The 25,852-nt window shown below is 38.6% G+C and overlaps 1 protein-coding gene across 1 annotated transcript in view; it reads right to left on the bottom strand.

Moving 5' to 3' along the window:
- RELN (reelin) overlaps window positions 1-25,852 on the bottom strand; it is a 509,830-nt gene that overhangs the window by 133,101 nt on the left and 350,877 nt on the right. The window lies entirely within an intron of this gene.

Raw genomic sequence — 25,852 nt, forward strand, 5'->3', positions numbered from 1 at the left:
ATTAATGAAGGTTATATAATCAAATTAACGTGTATGTGAAAAAGTAAGTTTTAAAAAAATCCACAAAATGATGAATGAAGGAAATTCACCAGAATGTTTGCAGGGGCTGTGTTTGATGGTAGGAAATGGGACAATTTAAAACTTCTCATTTTTCTTATTTTCCAAATAGTCTTTAATGCTCAGCCATTAAATACTGAAAACATGATAATGCAGTTCTAATGGTTGTACCTCAACTCAAAAATTCCCATGTCTTACTCGTCTCAATTGAGTACTACGGGATTATAAACTGCTTGAAGGCCCGCACAATTACTTTTTCAGAGAAAAGTGCTCAAGGAATTTATAACCTACCAGAGGAGATTAAAATATGGACATGTTTCACTGTAGTTAATATGGGTCAATGTAAATATTCCCAGGGCCAGCCACACTGAGGTTTGTCTGCCACAGTACTTGGTACTGCCATTCTGAAGCAGGTCAAGTACCACTGTTCAATGGTAAAGGGGCTTAGCTGACAAAGGAGATAATGCAATACTCCATGAAATCTTTGAGGCACTTAATATTTTTTCTTAATTCCCCTTTGCTGAATCAGCAAAATAAGAAGCTACTACTCTGATTTGCTTCTTGCAGAGTTTAAGATGTTATTATTATTTTTATTTTAATTGTAATTTTTTTTTTTTTTTTTTTTTTTTGCGGTACGCGGGCCTCTCACCGTTGTGATCTTTCCCGTTGCGGAGCACAAGCTCCGGATGCGCAGGGTCAGCGGCCATGGCTCACGGGCCCAGCCGCTCCGCGGCATGTGGGATCTTCCCGGACCGGGGCACAAACCCATGTCCCCTGCATCGGCAGGCGGACTCTCAACCACTGTGCCACCAGGGAAGCCCTAAGATGTTATTTAAAGATGGAATTTTGCTTATATGGAAGATCATCATGGGTTTGGGCTCAAGGCTATAAAATTTAAGAAGCTTTTTCCACACAATGACTAATTACTGTTTAGCTAAGTTTTAAACACTTGAACAACAAATAGAGTAATAAAATGTAAGAGCCCTAATCTCTGCTTTAGTGTACTATTCATAAATGAAGGGAAAAGTCTTATTTAGTACTGCTAGGCTTACAAATCCAGTGCTACAACTTGTTTGTTGCTATTATAAAGATGCCCACCAGTTGCTGAGTTAGGCCTATATCCTAAGACAGTGCTAAGCACAATACGCATATTACAATACATCCTTACAATAACTCTATGAAGTAGGAACAATTACCTCTAGTTAACAAATAAGGAAATGGGGATAGTAAATGGTACAGACTCAATGAGAAATCAGCTTTGCCTGACTCCAAAACCTCTCAACCAATACACTATCTCTTTGTCCTTCTATTACTCTAAGATGGAGAAGAAAAAACACTGTCGTTTTTTAACACTGTAGTTTTGAATAATTTTCAGTTATACTTAATTTAAAAAGCATTAACTTTCTGTTACTATGCAATGATGCTCCGATGTTAGAGATGTAAAACCATGACTGCTGCTATGTGTTAGGGCATACAGGATATGATCTAGAAAATATGAAGCTGTAGGATGCATTTTTTAGCAATATTACAAAATAAATCAACATAGAGCAAAAATAATAGTAAGCTATATAGGCACAAACTCATCTATATAAATTCCAGAGTCTTTAAAACAGGCAAAAAAATCCCAAATGCTTCTCCCTGTGAGAAATGAATGCCGCTTTTTGCTTCAAGGGTTATATGCTTTATGAGAAAGGCAATCAGAGGCAGCCAACTAGGGTTGATTTAACTTTTTACTTTAAAGGCACATATTCCCTGGGCATCTGGTAAAAAAACCACAGAGTGCATGGAAGCACATGGGCTGAACGGTCTACAGGCCACACAGAGGCACTAAAACTTTCTCACTCGTGTCATGTACATTGTCTCTCCACCCCAGCATTTCTGAAATAATTTAAGATTATTTTCACAATCAGCTCCTTTTAAATTCCTCCCTTCTGAGATGGTTTAGTGTCCTGGCAATTCTACACAGATTCAGAAAGAAGTGCTACGTTTTGTAAATAGTGCCTGCACCCAAATTTTGCATAGTAACAAATTAACCATGAACTTGGTTGGAAAGAGGAAGCATTCAAACCTGAGAAGTGTGTGCTCTGTGAGCTACCCTGATGATAACGGCTTTTAAAGGTGCCAAGACACCAAGAAAGAAACAAGACAAAAAGTATAAAAGGACAAGTTAAGAGGCTAAATGAGGACAGTTAAACAGTGACAATAAAATTCTTATTTAGCATGAATGTTTGTTCCACTGGTAATTGTGGGCAGCTGTTGGGTAGGCTGATCAGCTGCCATCCACAGCCCCTCTCTTCCCCAGTCACCTTGTAGTGATTGGTCTGGGGGTTGCCCAAGTCCATCGTAAGTCTCACCAATGAGACGTAAGTGAAAGATGCTAGGTGGGTATACTCACTCAGCTTTAATATAAGCTTTTAAAAAAGAGACAGATGGAGTTGGCTGGCATGTCCTTTTGCCTGTTGCTCCTACTGTTTTCCTTCCTCCCTAACGGGGCAGCAGTCAGCCTATGAACAAAAATATTCAGTTGGAGCTCTCTTTGCTGAGATGGTGGAGTAGAAGGATGAAGAGAACATGGGTCCCTGACGGCCTTGTTAAGCTGCTTACCAGCCCTGGATTGCCAGTCCTAGGACTGCTTGTCACAAATGACAAATAAGCCTCTTCACTTTTGCTTATGCCACGGTCAGTCTTTTCTGGTCGTTTTTGTTACAACCTAGAGCTGAATGCATTTCTTTCTTTCTTTCTTTCTTTTTTTTTGCGGTACGCGGGCCTCTCACTGTTGTGGCCTCTCCCGTTCTGGAGCACAGGCTCCGGATGCACAGGTCCAGCGGCCATGGCTCATGGGCCCAGCCGCTCTGCGGCATGTGGGATCTTCCTGGACCGGGGCACGAACCCGTGTCCCCTGCATCGGCAGGAGGACTCTCAACCACTGCGCCACCAGGGAAGCCCTGAATGCATTTCTGATACACCTGCCATACTTCATGGTACTGCAGGATACCTCTCCTGATGTCTTAATCTGAAGCAAAATAACCCAAGAAGATCACAGACATCTGTGCCTTAAAATCTTTTTCTTTTTTTTGTGCCTTAAAATCTTGACCATTCATAGAACAAGTTCACTCGAATGTTTATGATTTATTCAAGACTGGCTGAAAGCCAAGTGATATTAGGTCTGACGTTTTCCTCCTGAATACTCTGATGTTCATACACAGATGGAATTTTAGGGGAGAGAACTTGAAAGCCTGCAATCCTTTAATTTACAAAACTGCTCCTCTTTGCTGCTTGTCTAAGTCAAGATACATTTATAAAGGCAAAACTGAAACTGAACTTCTCTGTTGCAATCATAGAAACAGAAAAAAATTGTCCACATCAGCATTTTGGGGAGAAATTCCGGAGACAGAATGCCTTGGGAATCGGAGGCTCAGTTCTATTCATGTTGATTTGCAAGAGTGCCTCAAAAATAAAGGAACAATAAAAGAAGTCCTGCATCTAATTACAAGATTTAATGAGAGAATAGGGATAACACTTTCCATTAGGACAAGCTTACCTCCCTGTGCCTTTTCATTTCCACCCCTAAGAAGGCTAGTAGGCTCTCTGTTATGACACTGGTAAGTGGACGACACCATAATGTGACTAAGCCTCCTTAGTCGTATCTTAGTCCAGAGTATAGGTCCTTCGCCTCCCCCTTCCTTGCTTAATCTCCGGTACTGCTGAGGATCTATTGTCCTGACCAGGCTGGAAGCCTCTCTGCAGGGAGAGGTCACATCTTGTTCACGACTACATCCCTCACAGCACTCAGAGCCTTGTGCACCTCAAGAAGCACCTGGTGCTAGCGCACGACATCGTGGTTTTCTAACAGCTGGATTATTTCATTTGACCTCTGAGTCAAGACCATTTGGGAGATACCAGGGATCCTCAACATTGTATTACAGAGAAGGAAAACTGGGAGGTTGAGCTGTTGGCCTCCAGGGTCACACAGTTACTAAAAAGCTAGAAACCAGGTCTTCTGATTTCTACTTTGATGTCCTTTCCACTATGTCATGCCTACCAAAGGCATGTAAAGAATGTTAAATAAAATGAGCACATGAGTGGGGTGTCTTGATGGGAGAGAAGGCAAGTTTTCCAAAACCACAGTTACTTAAATGCTGTAATGAACACAGACAAGGTTTTGAGGTTATCCTCACTTAAAGAAATTGCTTTCTGTGTTTTCCTAGAGCCTCATTCCCATCTCCAGAAAAAAGGCTCTTTTATATGAAAGGCAGATACATCTAACTAAACAGGAGAATACTCAGGCCACCAAGTTCTTTAAAAGCAAATTCATGTAAAACAGCCAAATCACCTAGCGACTGAGCCATTTTTGACAATTGATCCATCTCTTTCAGAATAGTTTGGTAAGTAAACAATGTGGCTGTAGTGTCACTACCCATGGGCCACAAGAGAAGACAACGCACCAATATTTACATTTCTTAGAAATCTAAGCAGTATTCTATCATTTTCAAGAGCCCCATGGAATAGAACAGCTCTGCAGAACTCATTTTCAGAGAAGTAGAAGACCAACACAAAGCTGTTTTTAGTCTGATACTATTCGGAAGTTATATTAATTTGCAGAAGGACATGTGAATGAATTTAAGCCTCTCCATCATCCTTTTTTTGGGGGGGGGTTTGTTCTTGTAATCATCAAAAAATGTTAACTAGAGTTGACAGAAAAACTTGCTGATACTGTGGAATTAAAGGTGGCATTTAAACTCATCTGTTATTTCTATAATATTATGTCTCAAAACAGAAATAACCATGATTTTAGTGGATTACGTAAGTTTTACACTTATTGGAAAAAAAATCTGACATTATAGAAGCATTTTTTTTAAAAATAAAAATTCACAATTCTACCTAGAGATGACCACTGCTAACATTTTAGTGTAAGTACTTCCAGACTTTCTTATGTTTACACACACACACTAACTTTTCTTTCTTTTAAAAAAATCATAAAATTGTAATAGTCCTGTTTTTTTCTTTCTAAAAACTGTTTCATTGCTGTCTTTCCAGATCGAAAAATATGGTAAGACACTGTCATTTTTAATGAATAAAGCCAATCTCCAATTATGGAAATCTTTGGAGGTTGTTTCCAGTTTTCACTGTTATAAACAATGCTTCTATAATATGTATCCTTGTATATCTTTGTGTACTTGTCCAATTATTTTCTTAGGATAAATTCCTAGAAGCAGACTTACTTGGTCAAAGCAAAATTTAAAAGTTAGCACTTATTGCTAAGTTGCCCTTCAAAAAGGTTGTACAAAGTTACACTTACCGAAAAATATTAACAACGACGGACGGAGCTGCTGATTCTCACCACATATCAACACTGAACATGCACAATATTTTTCATTTCAGCTACTCTATGCAGTCTTTTAATCTACATTTATTTGATTACTAGAGAAGTTAACATGCTATTTATGTTAACTATTCATTGCCTATTTGTAGTTTTTTGGGGTTGCCTTTTCATGTACTTTGCCCATTTTTACAGTTGGCATTTATCTTTTCCTTACTTATTTGTACAAGTTCTTCACATATTTGGGAGAAACAGTCTGTCATATACGTTGCAAATAGCCCCTTGCTCCCAATTTCTTGTCATGTTTTGTTTTCAGGGAGGTCTCCCCCCAGTTCACAAAAACAAGTTTAAAAATTTCAAGTGCTGGAATATGTGACCTTAATGGGCCCTGCTTTTGGTGTCATGCTTTATTGGTATCTATTAAGTCAGCCTCAGAGCCTAGTTCATAATCATTTTTTGCAAATGTCTAATGGACACATGAAAGGGATTTGTATTTTTTATTTGTAGGGTACAATTTTTTTTCTTTATTGATTAAACCACCCTTGTTATTTACCTCTCATACATTTCTCTAGGTCCTCACCTATTTTTTGTTTGCTTCACCCATCAAGGACTCAAACAAAATATTGACATCACATTCTGGATTACGGTTGTTGTAATTTTCCCTCTGTGATTCTAACGGGTTTTGCGTTATGCTCACCATTCTGTGGTATTCAGGGTGTGGAGGCCCCTGACTTTTCATATTCCTGTGGACATCTATCCCTCATGGCATCGCCTGTGTTACTGGTCTCTAGCCCCAGCTTCAGCCTTGAAGAGTTTAGTGGGCCAGGTGCGAGGGTCCACCCAACATTTTTTTTTTTTAACATCTTTATTGGAGTATAAATATTTAAAATGTTGTTAGTTTCTGCTGTTTAACAAAGAAAATCAGCTGTATGTATACATATATCCCCATATCCCCTCCCTCTTGCGTCTCCCTCCCACCCTCCGTATCACACCCCTCTAGGTGGGCACAAAGCACCGAGCTGACCTCCCTGTGCTATGCGGCTACTTCCCACTAGCTATCTATTTTACATTTGGAAGTGGATATATGTCAATGCTACTCGCTCACTTCATCCCAGCTTACCCTAGGTCCATCCACCTCACTACAAATAACTCAATTTCGTTTCTTTTTATGGCTAACATTCCATTGTATATATATGCCATATCTTCTTTATCCATTCATCTGTTGATGGACACTTAGGTTGCTTCCATGTCCTGGTTATTGTAAATAGAGCTGCAATGAACATTGTGGTACATGACTCTTTTTGAATTATGGTTTTCTCAGGGTATATGCCCAGTAGTGGGATTGCTGGGTCGTATGGTAGTTCTATTTTTAGTTTTCTAAGGAACCTCCATACTATTTTCCATAGTGGCTGTATCAATTTACATTCCCACCAACAGTGCAAGAGGCTTTCCTTTTCTCCACACCCTCTCCAGCATTTACTGTTTGTAGATTTTTTGGTTATGACCATTCTGACTGGTGTGACGTGATACCTCATGGTAGTTTTGATTTGCATTTCTCTAATTAGTGACGTAGAGCATCCCTTCATGTGTTTGTTGGCAATCTGTATATCTTCTTTGGAGAAATGTCTATTTAGGTCTTTTGCCCATTTTTGGATTGGGTTATTTGTTTTTTTGATACTGAGCTGCATGAGCTGCTTGTAAATTTTGGACATTAATCCTTTGCCAGTTGCTTCATTTGCAAATATTTTCTCCCATTCTGAGGGTTGTCTTTTCATCTTTTTTATGGGCTCCTTTGCTGTGCAAAAGCTTTTAAGATTCATTAGGTCCCATTTGTTTATTTTTGGTTGTATTTCATTTCTCTAGGAGGTGGGTCAAAAAAGATCTTGCTGTGATTTATGTCATAGAATGTTCTGCCTATGTTTTCCTCTAAGAGTTTTACAGTGATTGGCCTTACATTTAGGTCTTTAATCCATTTTGAGTTTATTTCTTTGTATGGTGCTAGGGAGTGTTCTAATTTCATTCTTTTACATGTAGTTGTCCAGTTTTCCCAGCACCGCTTATTGAAGAGGCTGTCTTTTCTCCGTTGTATATTCTTGCCTCCTTTATCAAAAATAAGGTGACCATATGTGCATGGGTTTATCTCTGGGCTTTCTGTCCTGTTCCATTGATCTATATTTCTGTTTTTGTGCCAGTACCATACTGCCTTGATTACTGTAGCTTTGCAGTATAGTCTGAAGTCCGGGAGCCTGATTCCTCCAGCTCCGTTTTTCTTTCTCAAGATTGCTTTGGCTATTGGGGGTATTTTGGGATTCCATACAAATTGTGAAATTTTTTGTTCTAGTTCTGTGAAAAATGCCATTGGTAGTTTGATAGGGATTGCACTGAATCTGTAGATTACTTTGGGTAGTACAGTCATTTTCACATTGTTGACTCTTCCAATCCAAGAACATGGTCTATCTCTCCATCTGTTTGTATCATCTTTAATTTCTTTCATCAGTGTATTATAGTTTTCTGCATACAGATCTTTTGTCTCCTTAGGTAGGTTTATTCCTAGGTATTTTATTCTTTTTGTTGCAATGGTAAATGGGAGTGTTTCCTTCATTTCTTTTTCAGATTTTTCATCATTAGTGTATAGGAATGCAAGAGAGTTCTGCGCATTAATTTTGTATCCTGCTACTTCACAAGACTCATGGATTAGCTCTAGTCATTTTCTGGTAGCATCTTTAGTATTCTCTATGTAGAGTCATCTGCAAACAGTGACAGCTTAACTTCTTGCCCGATTTGTATTCCATTTATTTCCTTTTCTTCTCTGACTGCTGTGGCTAAAACTTCCAAAACTATGTTGAATAATCGTGGTGAGAGTGGACAACCTTGTCTGTTCCTGATCTTAGAGGAAATGGTTTCAGTTTTTCACCATTGAGAATGATGTTGGCTGTGGGTTTGTCATATTTGGCCTTTATTATGTTGAGGTAAGTTCCCTCTACACTTACTTTGAGGGTTTTTATCATAAATGGGTGAATTTTGTCAAAAGCTTTTTCTGCATCTATTGAGAAGATAATATGTTTTTTCTCCTTCAATTTGTATATGGTTTATTATATTGATTGATTTGTGGATATTGAAGAATCCTTGCATTCCTGGAATAAACCCCACTTGATCATGGTGTATGATCCTTTTAATGCGCTGTTGGATTCTGTTTGCTAGTATTTTGTTGAGGATTTTTGCATCTATGTTCATCAGTGATATTGCCCTGTAGTTTTCTTTCTTTGTGACATCTTTGTCTGGTTTTGGTATCAGGGTGATGGTGGCCTTGTAGAGTGAGTTTGGGAGCGTTTCTCCCTCTGCTATGTTTTAGAAGAGTTTGAGAAGGATAGGTGTTAGCTCTTCTCTAAATGTTTGATAGAATTCACCTGTGAAGCCATCTGGTCCTGGGCTTTTGTTTGTTGGAAGATTTTAAATTACAGTCTCAATTTCAGTGCTTGTGATTGGTCTGTTCATATTTTCTATTTCTTCCTGGTTCAGTCTTGGCAGGTTGTGCTTTTCTAAGAATTTGTCCATTTCTTCCAGGTTGTCCAATTTACTGGCATATAGTTGCTTGCAGTAATCTCTCATGATCCTTTGTATTTCTGCAGTGTCAGTTGTTACTTCTTTTTCATGTCTAATTCTATTGATTTGAGGGTTCTCAAAGACTCAAGAAAAATCTTGATGAGTCTGGCTAATGGTTTATCCATTTTGTTTATCTTCTCAAAGAACCAGCTTTTAGTTTTATTGATCTTTGCTATTTCCTTCATTTCTTTTTCATTTATTTCTGATTTGATGCTTATGATTTCTTTCCTACTTCTAACTTTGGGGTTTTTGCTCTTCTTTCTCTAACTGCTTAGGTGTAAGGTTAGGTTGTTTATTTGACATGTTTCTTGTTTCTTGAGGTAGGATTGTATTGCTATCAACTTCCCTCTTAGAACTGCTTTTGCTGCATCCCATAGGTTTTGGGCCGTCGTGTTTTCTTGTCATTTGTTTCTAGGTATTTTCTGATTTCCTCTTTGATATCTTCAGTGATTTCTTGGTTATTTAGTAGCATATTGTTTAGCCTTCATGTGTTTGTATTTTTTACAGATTTTTTCCTGTAATTGATATCTAGTCTCATAGTGTTGTCATCAGAAAAGATACTTGATACAATTTCAATTTTCTTAAATTTACCAAGGTTTGATTTGTGACCCAATATATGATCTATCCTGGAGAATGTTTCATGAGCCTTTCTTTTTCTCTTCTTCTTCTTGGACCCCTATAATTTGAATATCTTGGTGCATTTAGTATTGTCACAGAGGTCTCTGAGACTGTCCTCAATTCTTTTCATTCTTTTTTCTTTATGCTGCTCTGCGGTAGTTATTTCCACTATTTATCTTCCAGTTCACTTATCTGTTCTTCTGCCTCAGTTATTCTGCTACTGATTTCATTTTTAATTTCATTTATTGTGTTGTTCATCGTAGTTTGTTTGCTCATTAGTTCTTCTAGGTCCTTGTTAAACGTTTCTTGTATTTTCTCCATTCTATTTCCAAGATTTTGGATCATCTTTCCTCTCATTTCTCTGAATTCTTTTTCAGGTAGACTGCCTATTCCCTCTTCATTTGTTTGGTCTGGTGGGGTTTTAACTTGCCTCTTCATCTGCTGTGTGTTTCTCTGTCTTCTCATTTGTTTAACTTACTGTGTTTGGGGTCTCCTTTTCCCAGGTTGCAGGTTCGTAGTTCCCGTTGTGTTTGGTGTCTGCCCCCAGTGGATAAGTCTGCTTCAGTGGCTTGTGTAGGCTTCCTGGTGGAGGGGACTGGTGCCTGTACTGTGGTGGGTGGGGCTGGATCTTGTCTTTCTCGTGGGCAGGGCCATGTCTGGTGGTGTGTTTTCGGGTGTCTGTGAGCTTAGTATGATTTTAGTCAGCCTCTCTGCTAATGGGTGGGGTTGTGCTCCTGTCTTGTCAGTTGTTTGGCATGGGGTGTCCAGCACTGGAGCTTGCTGGCCTTTGGGTGGAGCTGGGTCTCTGGGAGAGCTTTTGCTGATTGATATTACTTGGGGCCTGGAGGTCTCTGGTCATCCAATGTCCTGAACTTGGCTCTCCCACCTCAGAGGCTTAGGCCTGACACCCAGCTGGAGCACCAAGACCCTGTCAGCAACAGGGCTCCTGATGTCTGTTTTCCTTCCTGCTACCTTCCTTCTCCCCATCGCTTAGAATCCTTGGGCAGCCATCCTGTCACGGAGTCACCTGAGGGCTGGGTGTTGGGTCTGAGTCATGCGGGGTGCTGGGTGCTCTTCTCTGCTCCAGAGCGCAGTGTCAGGGGTCTTGGGTGGCGTCTGAGGGCCAGGTTATGGATTCCACCCAGATTTACATCTGGGCCCCCCATGCAATTTTCACTCACTCCACTCTCATCAACAAACTTTCCTCCCACACCCCACTTCTTCCAGAAGCTCATTCAAGTTTCAAATTCCAAAAATGGTTCAGCATTTTCTCTGTTACATTGCCACGATCACTTCAATGAGGAGTTTAGAGAAAGAGTATGTAAAACATGTGGGGTTAACATATTGTATTCATATGACAGTCTGATTTATTCACTTTCCCCTTGTTTTCCTCACTACATTCTTTCCACCAGTTTCTTAACTGGAGTAATTCTCCATGTAAGAAATTTCTAGATACAAATTTATTTTATGACAATATTTTTTTTAAAAATAAATTTATTTATTTAAGTTTGGCTGTGTTGGGTCTTCATTGCTACGCACAGGCTTTCTCTAGTTGAGCAGGGTCTACTTGCGTTGCGGTGTGTGGGCTTCTCACTGCAGTGGCTTCTCTTGTTCCAGAGCGTGGGCTCTAGGCATGCAGGCTTCACTAGTTGTGGCTTGTGGGCTCAGTAGTTATGGCTCATGGGCTCTAGAACACAGGCTCAGTAGTTGTGGCACATAGGCTTAGTTGCTCCACTGTATGTGGGATCTTCCCAGACCAGGGCTCAAACTTGTGTCCCCTGCATTGGCAGGCAGATTCTTAACCACTGTGCCACCAGGGAAGTCCCTGATAATCTTTTTCACTTACTTCAATCTCCAGCTTTGAACAAATTTGAAATTTCTACATGTAATGCATTTTGTCATGTATTTACTCAATACTTCGTTTTAAAAATCCTTATGGATTTCTAAGTGACTAAACCACTCTGTATTTATCTTGTTAGGCTGAATTGGCAATAGAAGATATTTTGGAATACATGTGCTTTTCAGCATGTATTTCAGGCTCCTTTTATACTTTTGTTCCTAGCATCTGCTTTATTTTGCTTATTGTTACCATTCCTACTTAAAGTACATAGTTTATATTCTTTAGCTTCTTCAGTGTCACTTCCATTTTCTCAGTTTGGAAATTTACACATGGTTCTTCAAGTCAGGACTAACACTTTACTTTAAGCTATATGACGCTTAAATTGAGCTGCTTGGCTGCTGTTTCTTCAGCTTTTACAGAAAGCAGCCTCTTGGCAAACAAAACTCAGCAAAAGATTGGACACTTAGTAGCAGTTTTTTCTCAAGGATCAGATCACTTTCTGTGTGGGAGATAGAATAGGGGGGAAACGTGTCACCTAGGTTAGACATTCAGGCTGTTGTACACAGTGGCTGTTACCACAGTTCTCTCTTTATAACCAGGTGGCATGCACGTACATGGGTGCTACGTGAGATTGGCAGGTGACTCGCCTTTGTTGGGAGTCTGGAGGTCCATCTGCACCCAGTCACCCACCTTTGTCTCCTGTGAAACTAGCTCAATTCTCCCAAACCCTACATGCCAGCAGCTAATTCCAATAACTTAAAAAAAAAAATCTAGTTTTAACGTTTATAGAAATTTAAAAAGTTTACAGAAATTTGTTGGTGAGGTAATGCTTTCAAAGATTTCTGTCGAGTCTCAGCTGAATCTTCTTTTTGTCCACCTAACAGCAGTTTTAGGAAATGTTCAGCAGCTGGAAGTAAACTGCGGCAGAGAAAGGGAAATGTCTGCCACAGTCGTTTCCCTTAAAAGTCAGAGGGGGAGTCAGCATGAAGCACAGCCTGGGCTTCGGCCCCCAAAGAGAAGCAGAGAGAGAGAGGGAGACCGAGGGCCAGAAAGGGGACAGACTATCAGAGAGTGGGGAGATCAAGGACCCAGGGGAAAATAGCTCCTCTCAACTCTCATAATGCCTGCCAGTCTCTTGCCAGGAACCTCTGGGTGTGTGAGTAGTCAGGGACCCAACAAGACTTCCCTCCTCTTCTGGCGGGAAGAGAGGAATCAGAGAAGCTTTAGCTGTTTCCAGCCTCTGTTAATAACTTCACCTCATCTCAGATCTTTGGCTATCCAGAACCTCCTTCCTCCTGTTATTCTTCCATACTAACTCCAGAACCAATTTTGGTTGAAGTGAACTTACCCAATCCATATTTACACTGCTTATAGTTAGGGCTTGCCTTTTCAACACAATCCTGTTGTCTCTGTCATCCCTTTCCTGTTTCCTCTTGCACCTCACTTCCTTTCAGGAAGGAACACACTGGCCCATGTAGTTAGGCCTGAGAGCCCTGAATGAAAATATTTAGCTTGGAGGGAAGAGGTGAGGCGAGAGAGAAAGATACATGAGGAATCTTTGAAATTCTCTCTTTCTTTATCCTTCCAACTATGTGCAGCCGTACAGTGTGTACTAACTTAGTACTGAAGCAGGGCCATTTTAAGACTTTCATAGGACTTTGACACTTTTAATTTTGGAAACTCCATCACACATCATGGCAAACATATTAAAATGCACCCATGTCTCACATTACATATGTATTTTTTGTTGCAAAAACCTTCAAGTGGATTTTATAATTTTGCCTTTAAATTTTATTTGGCTACTGGTAATGCATGGAATATACATTTGCCTACGATTTCTCAACATACTCAGGAATCTGACCAAAGAATTATTTCCAATAGCATCAAATTTCATGAATATTTAAATTTAGCAATTAATGGGGTTGGCATATGTTGTGTTTTGTAGATATTTAATTTAAATTTATTAATTTTAGTATTGTAATTTTCTTATCATATTTCTGAAACAATATTCATTTTCCAAGCCCCTGGACTTCTTCCAGTTATCTGGAAAACTTGGAGGCCTGGCACTGAGACTAATGAAAGAACTTCCTAGGAAGAGGCATAGGCAATGCAAAGGTGCTGGGAGAGGAAAGAGCTTGGCTCATTGGGGTAGAGTAGGAAGAATGATGTGGTTGGGCAGGATTGAGTGAAAGGCAGGGAGGCAGGAGAGGCTGACCAGGTCAGGCCACCCAAGGCCTACCACGAAGCTTTGTGAACCACTGTCCATAGAAGGTAACTACCTCAGCCTATTAAGTTTCTTTTTCAATGAGCCAGACATACCTTCAATCTAGATCATGAAAGGCAGATTTCTGTTATTAATTTGTTTAGTGGTACGTTCTCCTACTTCTGAAATCTCACGTAGCCACTTAGTCTAAAGGGAGATTTTTAGGAAAATCTAACTTTGGAGAAATAAATGACTCAAAAGTCAACGGTTTGGACATGAATCTGGGAACATGGCCATTTTATTCATTCCTTTGGCAGGTCCTAAGCCTCTGTTCTCTGATATATATTTTCAAGTGGTCCATCAGCCTGTTCCTTGCAACATTGTAAGCATATGTGGATGACACTACTGGCCTCTGAGCTTAGCTCCTTCTACTGCTTCTCCTATTATCATTACCATCTATGCTCACACAGCAGTTACAATTATATTAAAAATATGATCACATCACTCCCTTGCTTCAAATTATTTAGTGGATTCCCGTAACACTTAAAATCCAAAGTCTCTCTGTTGCTCTATAAGGCCCTAACATAATCTATCAATAGTTCCTTGCTTGCCTCAGGACCTTTGCTCTTGCTGTTTCTGCCTGTAATCATTTCCTTGCACACTTTCACATCAGTGTTTCTTTCTCATATTCTGGTCTCTACACTCCCAGGAAGGTTTCCCTAAACATTTTACCTAAAATAGTCTGACTCTCCACTTATGTCATCTAACATTCCATTCCTTTATCCTCACAGCAATTACCACTATCTGGAATATTATTACAAATTTGTTTACTTGCTCAGTTTTGATTTTCTCCTCTAGAAAATAAGCTCCACAAACAAAGGGCTTTTCTATCTTCACCTTTAGTACCAAGTGCTATACCTTCAGGACAAACAGCACTTGTAGTGCAATCAATAAACAGTTGAATGTATAAATTAGCCTATCAACAAATGAAAAATTTCATGTAATGAAACCCTCAGGATGAAAAAGCCTAATAAATAGGATTTATTTTAGAAACTCATTTATAAATTTATTTGGGGGTATATTCAATTATATTACCAATTTTATAGAGGCACTGATTCCCCTGGGTACTGAAAATACTTTCTTCATAGCTGTTGAAAATAATAGTGACTTTTCAGTTTGTCACTCAATGTATTTACCTTATCTTTTTGCTAAGCTTCCTAATCACTTGCTGAGAAATGGTAGTTGAAGTGGCTCTTGGGAGCCAGTTCACCCCAGCTGACTTTCTTCAGCAGCACAATTTGAGTTGATTTATTATTCTAATAGTTTTTGTAAAAAATAATCCCAAGAAGACTCTAGGCTTACTAATAAACAATTTAAGCTGACAAAATTTCTATGTAAATTATGGGTTGATGTTCAATGAAAGAAAAATCCTAAAGATATTTACTTGGCTATCATTTTTATTCTATAAGCAAATTCATTTTATAAAGGGATAGTTATAAATTTGTTTCTCTTGTGACCTAAGGGATCAAGGCTGTCCAAAGTTTCAGCAGGGCACTAATCCAACCTCTCCTTTGTCAATGTTTACCAATGACACCTTCCTTGTATTAGTATCAGGCAACCTCCTTGACTATTTTCATGAGACCAGTCCAAAGGAATAAAGATCTGCATGTAGAAAAGACTCTTGACTCTTAACCCCTGCAAATACATATTCCTATTTTTAAAAATTAACCAAAAGGTAGCAGAAGAAAAGGTAGATCTCGTTAAAAAGTGTTTCGCCCACTGCTTGCTAAATGTGTATTAGATCTGCCTGTGGGCTTGTCAGTCCCCACAAATGCATGTCAGGTTTGTGCAAGCATGAGCTCTGAAGGGATTTTTCTAGGCCAGTTAGGAAATCTTTTTGTGTTATCCATTACTACACATTACTGTTGATTCTTGATGGTTCTTATAATCTAGAAGTACCTTAACAACCACTTTATAGCTCCTATTGTACAGCTTAAAACACATTCCACTCATTGTTCAGTTCTGCTATATTATTATATGACTATTATATAATGCTAAATTATTGATTTTCTTCAATTGGTAATAGAGCCACAGTACTATTTCCTACCTTTTACTGCAAGTGAATTGTGTTTAATTTGTATTATGAGATAAACAGGCTTTTAGGATCCTTTTAGTCTGGGATTTTCCCCTAGGCAACTCTTGCTTCTCATAAAATATACAAATTCTTTTTTGTTGTGCATGTTTATAGATGCCCCATGAGATATGAACATACATTTTTTGAATCCAGTTTTATTGAGATATAATTGCCATATGCCATTGTATTAGGCATACAACACAACGATCTGATATACGTATATGCTGCAAAATGATCACTGCAATAAGTTTAGCTAACATCTATCACCTCACAGTTACAAAATTTTTTCTTGTGATGAGAACTTTTAAGATCTACTCTCTTAGCAACTTTCAAATATAAAATACAGTACTGTTAATTACAGTCATAATGCTGTACATTACATCTCCAGAACTTATTAATCTTGTAAGTGAAAAGTTTGTGCCTTTTGACTCACTTCACCCATTTTGCCCATCTTCCACCCCCCACCTCTGGCAACCGCCAATCTCTCTCTGTATCTATGAGTTTGTATTTTTTCAAAGTCCATCCATATTGTCACAAATGGTAGAATTTCCTTCTTTTTTATGGATGAAAATACTCCATTGTATGTATCATACTGTCTTTATCATACATTCACACATCGATGGACGCTCTTGTTATCTCCGTGTCTTGGCTATTGTAAATAATGCTGCCACAAACATGGAGGGGGAGGAACAAATATATTTTCAAGATAGTGATTTCATTTCTTTCAGATACATACTCAGAAGCAGAATTGCTGGATTGTATTTTTAATTTTTTGAGGAACCTCCATAAAGTTTTCCATAATGGCTGCACCAATTTACATTCCCACCAACAGTGCACAAGGATCCCCTTTCGCCACATCCTTGCCAATACTTGTTATTTCTTGTTTTTTTGATAATAGCCACTCTAACTTGTGTGAGGTGATATCTCATTGTGGTTTTGATTTGCATTTCCCTGATGATTAGTGATGGTGAGCATCTTTCCATATACCTGTTGGTCATCTGTACGTCTTCTTTGGTAAAATGTCTATTTAGATCCTTTGCCCATTTTTTTTTTTTTTTTTTTTTTTGTGGTACCCGGGCCTCTCACTGTTGTGGCCTCTCCCGTTGCGGAGCACAGGCTCCGGACGCGCAGGCTCAGCGGCCATGGCTCACGGGCCTAGCTGCTCCTCGGCACGTGGTTATCTTCCCAGGCCGGGGCATGAACCCGTGTCCCCTGCATCGGCAGGTGGACTCTCAACCACTGTGCCACCAGGAAAGCCCCCATTTTTAAAAAAAATTAATTAATTAATTTATTTTTGGCTGTGTTGGGTCTTCGTTCCTGTGCGAGGGCTTTCTCTAGTTGCGGCAGGCGGGGGCCACTCTTCATTGTGGTGCGCAGATGTCTCACTATTGCAGCCTCTCTTGTTGCGGAGCACAGGCTCCAGATGCACAGGCTCAGTAGTTGTGGCTCACGGGCCTAGTTCCTCCGCGGCATGTGGGATCTTCCCAGACCAGGGCTCGAACCCGTGTGCCCTGCATTGGCAGGCAGATTCTCAACCACTGGACCACCAGGGAAGCCCTGCCCATTTTTAAAATTAGATTGTTTAGGGGTTTTTTTTGGTTAGTGAGTTGTTTGAGTTCTTTATATATTTTAGATATTAACACCTTATCAGATATAGGATTTGTAAGTATTTTCTCCCATACTGTAGGTTCCCTTTCCATTTTGTTGACAGTTTTCCTTGCTGTGCATAAGATTTTCAGTTTAATATAGTCCCACTTGTGATTTTTTGCTTTCACGGCCTTTGCTTTGGTGTCAAATGCAAAAAAATAATTGCCAAGACCGATGTAAAGGAGCTTACTGCCTATGTTTTCTTCTACGAGTTTTATGGCTTCAGGTCTTATGTTCAAGTCTTTGATCCATTTTGTATGTGGTTTTGTGTAGTCCAGTTGTTTTCTTTAGTGTTTCGCTGTTCAGTTTTCCAAACACCATTTATTGAAGGGAGTCCTTTCCCCATTGTATATTCTTGGCTCTTTTGTCAAAAATTAATTGATCATATATGGATTTGTTTATTTCTGGGCTCTCTTTTCTGTTCTCTATTGATCTACATGTTTGTTTTTATGCCAATACCATACTGTTTTGATTACTATAGCTTTGTAATATAGTTTGAAACCAGGGAGTATGATGCCTCCTGCTTTATTCTTCTTTCTCAAGATTGTGTTGCCTATTTGAGGGTCTTTTGTGGTTTTTATACAACTATTCGGATTGTTTCTTCTATTTTTGTGAAAAATGCCACTGGAATTTTGATAGGGATTGCGCTGAATCTGTAGGCTACTTTGGGTAGTATGGACATTATAACAATATTACTCATTCCAATCCATGAGCACTGATTATATTTCCATTTTTCTGTGTCTTCTTCAATTTCTTTCATCAACGTCTTATTGTCTTCAGTGTACAGATCTTTCACTTCCTTGGTCAAATTTATTGCTAGGCATTTTATTCTTTCGGATGCAATTGTAATGGAATTGCTTTCTTATTTTTTCTTTCTGGTAGTTCATTGTAAACATATAGAAATGCTATTGATTTTTTGTGTATTGATTTTGTATCCTGCAACTTTGCTGAACCTGTTTACTAGTTCTAGCAGTTTCTGTGGAGTCTTTAGTTCTTCTATCTGTAATGATATAATATCACATCATCTGCAAATAAAGACTGTTTTACTTCTTCCTTTCTATTTTGGAGACTTTTGTCTTTCTTGCCTAATTGCTCTGGCTAGGACTTTCAGGACTATGTTGAATAAAAGTGGTGAGAGTGGGCATCCTTGTCTTGTTCCTGATCTTAGAGCAAATGCATTCAGCCTTTCATCATTGAGTGGGCTTGTCATAGATGGCCTTAATTATGTTGAGGTATGTTCCCTTTATATGTACTATGTTGAGAGTTTTTATCATAAATAGATTTTGAAGTTTGTCAAATGCTTTTTCTGCATCTATTGAGATGATCATATAATTTTTATCTTTTATTTTTTTTAATTTTATTTATTTTTCTACAGCAGGTTCTTTTTAGTTATCTATTTTATACATATTAGTGTATATATGTCATTCCCCATTTCCCATTTCATCCAACCACCACCACTACCCCTGCCACTTTCCCCACTTGGCGTACATACGTTTATTCTCTACATCTGTGTCTCTATTTCTGCCCTGCAAACCGGTTCATCTGTACCATTTTTCTAGGTTCCACATATATGCATTAATATACGACATTTGTTTTTCTCTTCCTGACTTACTTAACTCTGTATGACAGTCTCTAGATCCATCCACATCTCTACAAATGACCCAATTTTGTTCCTTTTTATGGCTGAGTAATATTCCATTGTATATATGCACCACATCTTCTTTATCCATTCGTCTGTCGATGGGCATTTAGGTTGCTTCCATAAGCTGGTTATTGTAAATAGTGCTGCAATGAACTTTGGGGTGCATGTGTCTCTTTGAATTATGGTTTTCTCTGGGTATATACCCAGTAGTGGGATTGCTGGATCATATGGTAATTCTATTTTTAGTTTTTTAAGGAACCTCCATACTGTTCTCCATAGTGGCTGTATCAATTTACATTCCTACCAAGAGTGCAAGAGGGTTCCCTTTTCTCCACACCCTCTCCAGCATTTGTTGTTTGTAGATTTTCTGATGATGCCCATTCTAACTGGTGTGAGGTGATACCTCATTGTAGTTTTGATTTGCATTTCTTTAATAATTAGTGATGTTCAGCAGCTTTTCATGTGCTTCGTAGCCATCTGTATGTCTTCTTTGGAGAGATGTCTATTTAGGTCTTCTGCCCATTTTTTGATTGGGTTGTTTGTTTTTCTAATATTGAGCTGAATGAGCTGTTTATATATTTTGGAGATTAATCCTTTGTCTGTTGATTCATTTGCAAATATTTTCTCCCATTCTGAGGGTTGCCTTTTGGTCTTGTTTATAGTTTCCCTTGCTTTGCAAAAGCTTTTAAGTTTCATTAGGTCCTATTTGTTTATTTTTGTTTTTATTTCCATTACTCTAGGAGGTGGATCAAAACAGATCTGCTGTGATTTATGTCAAAGAGTGTTCTTCCTACGTTTTCCTCTAAGAGTTTTATCGTGTCTGGTCCTACATTTAGGTCTCTAATCCATTTTGAGCTTATTTTTGTGTATGGTGTTACAGAGTGTTCTAATTTCGTTCTTTCATATGTAGCTGTCCAGTTTTCCCAGCACCACTTATTGAAGAGGCTGTCTTTTCTCCATTGTATATCCTTGTCTCCTTTGTCATAGATTAGTTGACCATAGGTGCGTGGGTTTATCTCTGGGCTTTCTATCTTGTTCCATTGATCTATATTTCTGTTTTTGTGCCAGTACCATATTGTCTTGATTACTGTAGCTTTGTAGTATAGTCTGAAGACAGGGAGTCTTATTCCTCCAGCTCCGTGTTTTTCCCTCAAGACTGCTTTGGCTATTCGGGGTCTTTTGTGTCTCCACACAAATTTTAGATTTTATGTTCTAGTTCTGTAAAAAATGCCACTGGTAATTTGATAGGGATTGCATTGAATCTGTAGATTGGTTTGGGTAGTATAGTCATTTTCACAATATTGATTCTTCCAATCCAAGAACATGGTATATCTCTCCCTCTGTTTGTGTCATCTTTGATTTCTTTCATCAGTGTCTTATACTTTTCTGCATACAGGTCTTTTGTCTCCCTTGGTAGGTTTATTCCTAGGTATTTTATTCTTTTTGTTGCAATGGTAAATGGGAGCATTTCCTTCATTTCTCTTTCAGATTTTTCATCATTAGTGTATAGGAATGCAAGAGATTTCTGTGCATTAATTTTGTATCCTGAAACTTTATCAAATTCATTGATTAGCTCTAGTAGTTTTCTGGTGGCATCTTTATGATTCTCTATGTATAGTATCATGTCATCTGCAAACAGTGATAGTTTTACTTCTTCTTTTCCAATTTGTATTCCTTTAATTTCTTTTTCTTCCTTGATTGCCGTGGTTAGGACTTCCAAAACTATGTTGAATAAGAGTGGCGAGAGTGGACATCCTTCTCTTGTTCCTGATCTTAGAGGAAATGCTTTCAGTTTTTCACCATTGAGAATGGTATTTGCTGTGAACCCATGTCATATATGGCCTTTATTATATTGAGGTAGGTTCCCTCTATGCTCACTTTCTGGAGAGTTTTTATCATAAATTGGTGTTGAATTTTGTCAAAAGATTTTTCTGCATCTATTGAGATGATCATATGGTTTTTATTCTTCAATTTGTTAATATGGTGTGTCACATTGATTGATTTGCATATATTGAAGAATCCTTTCATCCTTGCAAATAATTCCACTTGATTATGGTGTATGAACCTTTTAATGTGTTGTTGGTTTCTGTTTGTTAGTATTTTGTTGAGGATTTTTGCATCTGTATCCATCAGAGATATTGGTATGTATTTTTCTTTTTTCTAGTATCTTTGTCTGGTTTTGGTATCAGGGTGATGATGGCCTCATAGAATGAGTTTGGGAGTGTTCCTTCCTCTGCAATATTTTGGAAGAGTTTGAGAAGGATGGGTGTTAGCTCTTCTCTAAATATTTGACAGAATTCACCTGTGAAGCTATCTGGTCCTGGACTTTTGTTTGTTGGAAGATTTTTAATCACAGTTTCAATTTCATTACTTGTGATTCGTCTGTTCATATATTCTACTTCTTCCTGGTTCAGTCTTGGAAGGGTATACCTTTCTAAGAATTTGTCCATTTCTTCCAGGTTGTCTATTTTATTGGCATAGAGTTGCTTGTAATAGTCTCTTAGGATGCTTCACATTTCTGCGGTGTCCATTGTAACTTCTTTTTCAATTCTAATTTTATTGATTCCTCTCCATCTTTTTCTTGATGAGTCTGACTAAAGGTTTATCAATTTTATTTATCTTCTCAAAGAACCAGCTACTAGTTTTATTGATCTTTGCTATTGTTTTCTTCGTTTCTATTTCATTTATTTCTGCTCTGATGTTCATGATTTCTTTCCTTCTACTAACTTTGGTTTTGTCTGTTCTTCTTTCTCTAGTTCCTTTAGGTGTAAGGTTAGATTGTTTATTTGAGATGTTTCTTGTTTCTTGAGGGAGGCTTGTATTGCCATAAACTTCCCTCTTAGAACTGCTTTTGCTGCATCCTGTAGGTTTTGGATCGTCGTGTTTTCGTTGTCATTTCTCTCCAGGTATTTTCTCATTTCCTCTTTGATTTCTTCAGTGATCTCTTGGTTATTTAGTTATTGTTTACCATGTGTTTGTGTTTTTTTAAAGTTTTTTTTCCCTGTAATTGATTTCTAATCTCATAGCATTGTGGTTGGAAAAGATGCTTGATATGATTTCAGTTTTCTTAAATTTACTGAGGCTTGATTTGTGATCCAAGAGGTGATCTATCTGGGAAAATGTTCCATGTGCATTTGAGAAGAAAGTGTAATCTGCTGTTTTTGGATGGAATGTCCTATAAATATCAATTAAATCTATCTGGACTATTGTGTCACTTAAAGTTTGTGTTTCCTTACTAATTTTCTGTTTGGATGATCTGTCTGTTGGGTTAAGTGAGGTGTTAAAGTTCCCCACTATTATTGTGTTACTGTTGATTTCCTCTTTTATAATTGTGAGCAGTTGCTTTATGTACTGAGCTGCTCCTATGTTGGTGCATATATATTTATAACTGTTATATCTGCTTCTTGGATTGATCCTTTGATCATTATGCAGTTTCCTTCCTTGTCTCTTGTAACATTCTTTATTTTAAAGTTTATTTTATCTGATATGAGTATTGCTACTCCAGCTTTCTTTTGATTTCCATTTGCATGGAATATCTTTTTCCATCCACTTTCAGTCTGTATGTGCCCCTAGGTCTGAAGTGGGTCTCTTGTAGACAGCATATATATGGGTCTTGTTTTTTTATCCATTCAGCAAGCCTGTGTCTTTTGGTTGGAGCGTTTAATCCATTCATGTTAAGGTAATTATCGCTATGTATGTTCCTATTACCATTTTCTTAATTGTTACGGGTTTGTTTTTGTAGGTCCTTTTCTTCTCTTGTGTTTCCCACTTAGAGAAGTTCCTATAGCATTTGTTGTAGAGCTGGTTTAGTGGTGTTGAATTCTCTTAGCTTTTGCTTTTCTGTAAAGCTTTTGATTTCTCCATTGAATCTGAATGAGATTCTTGCCGGGTAGAGGAATCTTGGTTGTAGGTTCTTCCCTTTCATCACTTTAAATATGTCATGCCCTCCCTTCTGGCTTGTAGAGTTTCTGCTGAGAAATCAGCTGTTAACCCTATGGGAGTTCCCTTGTATTTTATTTATCATTTTTCCCTTTCTGGTTTCAAATTTTTTTCTTTCTTTTGTTTTTGCCAAATTGATTACTATGTGTCTTGGTGTGTTTCTCTTTGGATTTATCCTGTATAGAAGTCTCTGTGTTTCCTGGACTTGGGTAGCTATTTCCTTTCCCATGTCAGGCAAGTTTTTGACAATAATCTCTTCAAATATTTTCTCTGGTCCTTTCTCTGTCTCTTCTCCTTCTGGGACCCCTATAATGCGAATGTTGTTGTGTTTAAGAGGTCTCTTAGGCTGTCTTCATTTCTTTTTATTCTTTTTTCTTTATTCTGTTGCCCAGCAGTGAATTCCACCATTCTGTCTTCCAGGTCACTTATCCGTTCTTCTGCCTTAGTTATTCTGCGACTGATTCCTTCTAGTGTAGTTTTCATTTCAGTTATTGTATTGTTCGTCTCTGTCTGTTTGTTCTTTAATTCTTCTAGGTCTTTGTTAAACATTTCTTGCATCTTCTCAATCTTTGCCTCCATTGTTTTTCCGAGGTCCTGGATCATCTTCACTATCATTATTCTGAATTCTTTTCCTGGAAGGTTGCCTATCTCCACTTCATTTAGTTGTTATTCTGGGGTTTTATTTTGTTCCTTCATCTGGTACATAGCCCTCTGCCTTTTCATCTTGTCTATCTTTCTGTGAATGTGGGTTTTGTTCCACAGGCTGCAGGATTGTAGTTCTTCTTGCTTCTGCTGTGTGCTCTCTGGTGGATGAGGCTACCTAAGAGGCTTGTGCAAGTTTCCTGATGGGAGGGAATGGTGGTGGGTAGAGCTGGCTGTTGCTCTGGTGGGCAGAGCTCAGTAAAACTTTAATCCGCTTGTCTGCTGATGGGTGGGGCTGGGTTGCTTCCCTGTTGGTTGCTTGGCCTGAGGCAACCCAACACTGGAGCCTACCTGGGCTATTTGGTGGGGCTAATGGCGGACTCTGGGAGGGCTCATGCCAAGGAATACTTCCCAGAACTTCTGCTGCCAGTGTCCTTGATCTCACAGTGAGACACAGCCACCCCCTGCCTTGGCAGGAGACTCTCTAACACTAGCAGGTAGGTCTGGTTCAGTCTCCTATGGGGTCACTGCTCCTTCCCCTGCATCCTGATGCGCACACTACTTTGCACATGCCCTCCAAGAGTGCAGTCTCTGTTTCCCCCAGTCTTGTCAAAGTCCTGCAATCAAATCCCACTAGTTCAAAGTCTGATTCTCTAGGAATTCTTCCTCCTGTTGCCAGACCCCCAGGTTGGGAAGCCTGACATGGGGCTCAGAACCTTCACTCCAGTGGGCGGTCTTCTGTGGTATAAGTGTTCTCCAGTTTGTGAGTCACCCACCTAGCAGCTATGGGATTTGATATTATTGTGATTGTGCCCCCTCCTACCATCTCATTGTGGCTTCTCCTTTGTCTTTGGATGTGGGGTATCTTTTTTGGTGAGTTCCAGTGTCTTCCTGTCGATGACTGTTCAGTTAGTTGTGATTCCGGTGCTCTCGCATGAGGGAGTGAGCACACGTCCTTGTACTCAGCCATCTTGAACCAATCTCTCTCTATCTTTCATTTTATTAATGTGGTATATCACTTGACTGATTTTCACATGTGGAACTACCCTTGTGTCCCAGGAATAAATCCCACTTTATCATGGTATATATTCTTTTAATGTGTTGTTGAATTAGATTTGCTAGTATGTTGCTGAGGATTTTTGTATCTATGTTCATCAGGAATCTTGGTCTGTAATTTTCTTTTCTCATGACACCCTTGCTTAGTTTTGGTGTCAGAGTAATGCTGGCCTTGTAAAATGGGTTTTGAAGTATTCCTCTCTCTTCTATACTTTTTGGAGGACTTTGAGAAGAACTGGTATTAATTCTTAGAATGTCTAGTAAAATTCACCAGTGAAGCCCTCTCTTTATCTTTTGTGTATCTACTCTGAGTTTTTACTTTGTGGATACCATGAGGTTTATATAAAACGTCTTACATTTGTAACAGTCTATTTTAAACTGATAACAACTTAAGTCAAATGCACACTAAAGCTCTGTATTTTTACCCCCCTCCACCATGTTTCATGTTTTAGGTGTCATAATTTACATCTTTTTTATCTTGTCTATCTGTTAACAAATTATTATAGTTACAGCTATTTTTTTTTTTACTATTTTTGTCTTTTAACCTTCATACTAGATTTATAAGTGATTTACTCACTACCACTACAACATGAGAGTATTTTGAATTTAACTATATATTTACCCTTAGCTGTGAGATTTACACTTTTATACCTGTTCCTGTTATTAACTAGAGCCCTTCTGTTTCAGCTTGAAGACTGTCCTTTATCACATTTCTTGTAAAGCCCATCTAGTGGTGAACTCCTTTAGCCTTTGCCTGTCTGGAAAACTCCTTATCTCTTCTACTAAAACGAACTGCCAATTCTAATATGCTATGATGACCATACCCTCATAGTTTTACACATTTTGAAACCAAAACTCTAGATAATATGATAGCAATGTCCTTTCCACCTGTATACTTAGCTAGTCTACTAGATAAGACAGAGGAATGTAAAGGTCCCTTGGTATTATCACTAATAGTATTAGTCAAATAATCTTTAATAAATCTCAATTAAAATAACTCCCTTAGTGATCTTAAAATATACGGAAGAGGCTTTAAAGACTATTTTTAGAACACAAAGCAGACAGAGGTTCTGATTTCAGACACTATGTATGGAAGAAAGGGAAGTACTACAAATAATTAAAGGCAATTCATTTCCCCATGGAAAAATGTG

The sequence above is a fragment of the Orcinus orca genome, chromosome 9, assembly GCF_937001465.1.
Source record: "Orcinus orca chromosome 9, mOrcOrc1.1, whole genome shotgun sequence".
Lineage (NCBI taxonomy): Eukaryota > Metazoa > Chordata > Mammalia > Artiodactyla > Delphinidae > Orcinus > Orcinus orca.